Raw genomic sequence first — 6,008 nt, forward strand, 5'->3', positions numbered from 1 at the left:
AACAATATAATAACAAATGTTGAGAAAAATAATATTACAATGACTTCTAAATCTTAGCATTTTTCTTAAGTTCTTTTCATAGAAATTATACTTCATTATAAATCAGTGACTTTGACTATTACAGTGTCTTTCCTTGTTACATTTTAAATATTTGCATTACATTGCATCCTAGAATAAACTTTATAATGAAGTAAAAATCAAAAAAGTTGTTTTTAAAGTAGGTAACCTAACAAATGTTGGTCACTTTGAGGAAAACGCTCACATTTTCAATTTAGTTACAGGAAATAAACTCTTACCTATGGAATCATCATAATCATCATCATCATCGAAAGAAATGGAAGAAAACATTTCATAGAAACACATATTAACTAATCTGAAGACCCGATTAAATAATTACTTGCTTATCTATAACATATTGTTAATGATGGCGCTTAGCAGTATAAACACTCGCAAAAATATCGATTAGTAATATGATGCATAATAAAAATATCAATTGATTAGATAACCAGCCACCTGCTTTTCGAATAACACTTTCGATAGTTGGTAACATTTTCGATAATAAATATAGTAACTTTCACCTTAATCCTAATTCATTCATTTAACAATATATTATGCTGATAAAAAAAAACAACATTTTTATGAAAATTAGTTCTGTTCTCATGAATGTTTGTTCTTGGTTTGTTCATATATTTAATTCATAATAATAACTCATAATTTTCAATTGTCAATATGTGTAAGAATGTCCTATAATATTTATTTATTTTATTTATTTTTATTTATTTTTAATTTTACTGCATATTGGTAATTTTATTGCTATCATTCATCAATCAGGGACTTCTTACAATCTATGTCACTGTCAATCTGTCCCTTTCCGGCGCTAAGCATCGGCAGTCTTGAAAGTGCTATAGCATATCGCTGCAGAGACTAAAGTCTTCAGTCATAATCTGGTGTGCTTAACTTCAGAAGTTACGTCGTGGTCTAGTGGTTTATTAATCCTTTTACTGACTTCAAACTTCTCGCTGTCAAGTTGATAAAGCTTATCCCAATAAGTTCCGACATACTGACCGTTTGGCATATATTTAGGGGAAGGTTGCGATCATTGGACCAGCGCTTCGATTGGACCACTTAAATATTTCAAAATCTAATCGTGCTAGATGGAATCAGTAAGATACAAGGTGACCTTAGGCCTCACCTTGGGTCACCCCGTAACCTCAGTCGCGTGTCGCGTCTCGCTTCCCGGAAAAGAGTGACGCGTCCAAGTGTGTTTCGAACGCTGTTGAAGTTAAATTACGCGAAGGATTAAAATCACGAAAGTATAAATACATTGGCAATTGAATTTGTGTGTTGACGTATAATGCTTAACATTTATTAATGAGCAAATTTAAAAGAACAGTTTCCAGGCATTTGTTTTTATTTATTTATTTATTTAAAATTTATTGCACATAAATAAAAAAAAAATGTACAAATGGCGGACTTAATGCCTAATGGCATTCTCTACCAGTCAACCATCGGGCCAAACAGAGACAAGTAAAAATGGTGCAAAGAGAATGAAAAATAACAGATTAGAATTAATCGAAAACAGCTGAAGTACAATACAAAATAGTGATAAAATACATAAATAAAAATATTATACATATATACTTAATAAACTTATTATATAATTAATACATACAAATATTATATATATACTAATATTGATGGATGCTACTCGAACTCTTGTTTCAGCAGATACTGATGTACCAACCGCTTGAAAGCTAACTTGCTTGGGGCTTGTCTGATATTGAGAGGGAGCGAATTCCAGAGACGGCTCGCCTGGACAGCAAAAGAGTTAGTCATAAACCCAGTGCGGTGAGCTGGAATAGAAAGCTTAAGAATACGAGATGTACGCAGCTCACCGCCTGGACGAGGGGTGTCAAACAGGAACTTGTTTTTTAGATAGATAGGAGCAGAAGGCTCAAACAGGATTGAGAATAGGGTGCAGAGTATTCGAAGGGACCTACGACGGCGGATGGAGAGCCAGTTGAGCTGGCGACGGTAAAACGAGATATGGTCGAATTTACGTAAGCCAAAAATAAATCGTATGCCGTTGTTGAGAAGCCGTTCCAGTTTATTAAGGGACTCTTGGGTGGCATTCGTTGTACACACATCACCATAATCAAGCATTGGCAAAATCAACGTCTGTACTAACATCTTTTTTGTGCTCACTGGGAGAAAATTTTGAAATTTGTATAACATTCTTAGAGTGCCAGTGACCTTCCGACTAACATCAGCAAACTGGACGTTCCAGGAAAGGGTAGAGTCCAGCATTAGTCCTAAATTCTTAGCCTTAGTGCATATGGGAATGACAGACTCATCAAACAGAATCGGTGGGATGGCAACTGTATTCAGCTTGCAGATCTGACGCTGGCTGCCCAGAATTACAGCTTGACACTTCGTTGGATTCACACTGATTCCGAAACAGCTAGACCATTCAGCTATGTGGTCAAGATCAGCGTTAAGTAAGGAAATTGCAGTGGTAATATCATCAACATCAACTTGAACATACAACTGGAGGTCGTCAGCATACAAATGGTAAGAGCTGCGAATGTTGGTGGTGATTAAATCAATAAAAACTGAAAACAAAAAAGGCGAAAGAATGCCGCCTTGAGGAACTCCAGTACTTACTTCACACCAATCAGAAAGGGAGCAGCTAGCACGCACCGCCTGGACACGATCCGACAAATAGGAGGAGAACCATTTTGTTGCATCGGCCGAAACCTGAAGGTGTGCCAGAGTAGCTAGGAGCAAGTCGTGGTCAACCACATTGAAGGCGTTCGAGAAATCGATAAGCACCAGAACCGTGATCTTTGATGCTTCCATCCCCAGCCGAATATCTTCGGTAACTTTAAGAAGAGCGGTGGTGGTACTGTGACCTGATCGGAAGCCAGACTGAAATGGGGACAGAAGATTGTTCCGGTGAATAAAACTTGAAATTTGTTTATGGACCGCTGCCTCGAGAATCTTGGATAGAAATGGAAGAATAGAGATCGGTCGAAAATGATTGAGAGAACTGGGGTTGTTTACTTTAGGAAGAGGAATGACAAAGGCCTTTCGCCAGCAAGATGGAAATACCCCAGTAAATAAGGATGTGTTGATAATGTGCGAAATTACCGGTACTATATCATCTAGAATATGAGTGACCATGACTCGGCTCACCATGTCGTGACCTACCGCCTTTGATTTGATTGAAATTATAATTTTGCGAATCTCCTCAGGAGAAACTGGACTAAAGGTAAAAGGGTCGATATCGGGAGAAGAGAGGGAGGCAATATGGCATAAAGTTTTAAATTTAACAAGTGAGTTGATGGAAGTAGTTTTGGCGAAGTGACAGTTTAATTGATCGAGAGAGAAAGAGCTAGAGTCAACATCACCTTTAGCTTTACCTATGCCAAGTGACCTGAGAAACTTCCATGTGTCAGCAAGAGAAGAGGATGTAACGTTTTGATGTATGTATCGGCGTTTGGCAGCTCTTACCATTTGGTTACACCGATTTCGCGCAGCCTTGAACAGATCCCAATTGCCATCACACCGATTCCGCTTGTAGGAACGAAAAGCTTTATCACGTCTTGACATAGCAGCTCGAACATCTTTCGTAATCCACGGAGCAGGCGGCCGCTTCAGCCTAACTGCACGAACCGGGGCATGACTATCAAAAAGTTTTAAGAGGACAGAATTTAAAATAGATACTTTTTCGTCTACCGTCGACGCACCATAAATGGCAGCCCAGTCAGCTGAAGCAGCATCACGCCTAAGTGAATCCGGATCCAGTCGGGCAAAACTGCGCAAGTTTAGGACGACTGGCTTTTGCTTGGGCGGTTTAACCTTATACGTCAAATAAATGAGGTCGTGACGCGAGAAACCAGGAGCAAGAAATTGGCCTGCCTTGACGACATTATCCGGAGAAGACGTCAGGATCACGTCAAGCCACGAGTCCGGGGAGTCAGTATTGTGATGAGTCGCCTGCAAAGGCACTATTGAGAAATCAGCAGATTCGACAATGGATCTTAATTGTCGTGTTCTTGAATTATCCCGCAGTAAGTCCGTGTTGAGATCGCCCATAATGATGTGATGTGTGCACTCTGAGCCCACATCCGACAGTAGGTCATCAAAGTTTGAGAAGTACTCGATTGTAGGTGGACAGTAAATCACACCAAGAATAATTCGGACTCCGCGTAATTTAACCTCAATAACCAGAAACTCTATAGAGCCAGTGTAAACAGAGGGGGAACATTTTAGAATTGTATAGGGAATGTCAGAACGAAGAAAAATTGCGACACCTCCACCACGCCTTCCTAAGCGGTCATTACGCAAAAGGATAAAACCGGGGAGGCTGCAAGAAGTAGAAGAGATTTCAGGTTTAAGCCAACTTTCGCTGACAAGAATAGCATGAACATCACATGAGGAAAACGTATCTAAAAAGTCGGTATAATGGCTACAGATGCTTTGTGCGTTAATATGACAAACGTTGAAAAAGTTGGGTTGCCCCTGGAATTCGCTCTTTATTAAAGAACCAAGAGTAATTGACTCGTCAAGTATCGGCTCACCGGTAGAATGGAAAGAAGTGGATAAGTCACAAGCAGAATAAAAAGAGTCATTCGATCCATCAATAGACATAAATAAATATATATACTTATATAAATATAATATAAAACTAATAATGTATACAGTAATATAAAACAAAACTAATTTCTACCACGGGCCTGTTTAGCCCGCCGGTCGACCAAACGTAGTACCTACACTCGACGCTGAGTTGATTAACAGTGTACCCAACGACAGTTAAACAAGATCTCTATCTATAGCAATTTTACATCACCGGAATTATTAACAAATTGACTACAATAATTAGACAAGTGACAAAAATAATTACGAGTAACGAAACGCAAACAGAAAAAAAAACTTTTGACATGTGCGCGATACCAACTTTGACAACTTTCAGTACTGTCATTACGTCAAAGTAAGATCGAAATGCAGAATGAACCAAAATAAACACGAAATATTTGAGTAGAGGTGTCGGTAGATCGGAGAAATGTTGCAATCAAATACGGGTACACACATTAAACAACAGAAACTTGGAAATCGAAAGATATAGCACAGAACAGTCTTATTTCGTCCTCTTCGGGTATCGTGACGACGACTACATCGATTGAGCTGCATTCGGCCGCTCCGCCCTGGTCCCCGCCGTCTCAACCTTCAACGCCGGTGCCTCCGCTGGTTGCCCCGGGGTCGAGGCAGGGGTCGGCGATGGATGCTCACTGATGAGCCTTTGAAGTTGTTCTGCAGTCACAACCCGAAGGGTCTTGTTATTGGATACTTTAATGAAAATGGTGCCATCCAATGTCCAAACGCTACGAATCCCATAATGTCGGCGCGCTGCGAGGAAGATAGCTTGTTTTCTATATTTTTAATATTTTTATTTGTGATGTGATACCTAGTTGCTATCAATGGATCACCTGTGGGTTCTATCATCGGACCGGTCCAATCATGGCAACTTTTTTTTTAGAATAATTCACCCGTGTGCGAATAGACAATGTGTAAGAAAAAAGTAGTACATATGAAAAGAATATATATATATTTTTAATTATAAAATATGTTTAAAAAATATTTCATTAAAAATTTATTTTTTGTTGATTTCCATAAGTTTCCTTGATTGGACCATTGGTCTAAATTTCCTAAGTCCATTGATGTCCAATGAAGGCGACCTTGGTCCAAAGAAGGCCTTTGAAGGCCTTTTAAGGAAAACCTTTTCACGATTTTTCTCTAAAGGACCATGCGTCAAAATGGACCCAGAACCAACAGACATGAGAGTTCGGCTATTAAACAGATCTTTTAATCTACTTCATTTAATTATATGGGCATAAAGTCGAATTCCATTGCAGAACCGAGATATTCATATTTTAATTCAGAGTGAATACGAACTATGAAGAATCTGTAGCTAGGGTATTTAATATTTTGGAGGGTAGGTAACATAC

This window comes from Leguminivora glycinivorella, chromosome 5, assembly GCF_023078275.1.
Source record: "Leguminivora glycinivorella isolate SPB_JAAS2020 chromosome 5, LegGlyc_1.1, whole genome shotgun sequence".
Classification (NCBI taxonomy): domain Eukaryota; kingdom Metazoa; phylum Arthropoda; class Insecta; order Lepidoptera; family Tortricidae; genus Leguminivora; species Leguminivora glycinivorella.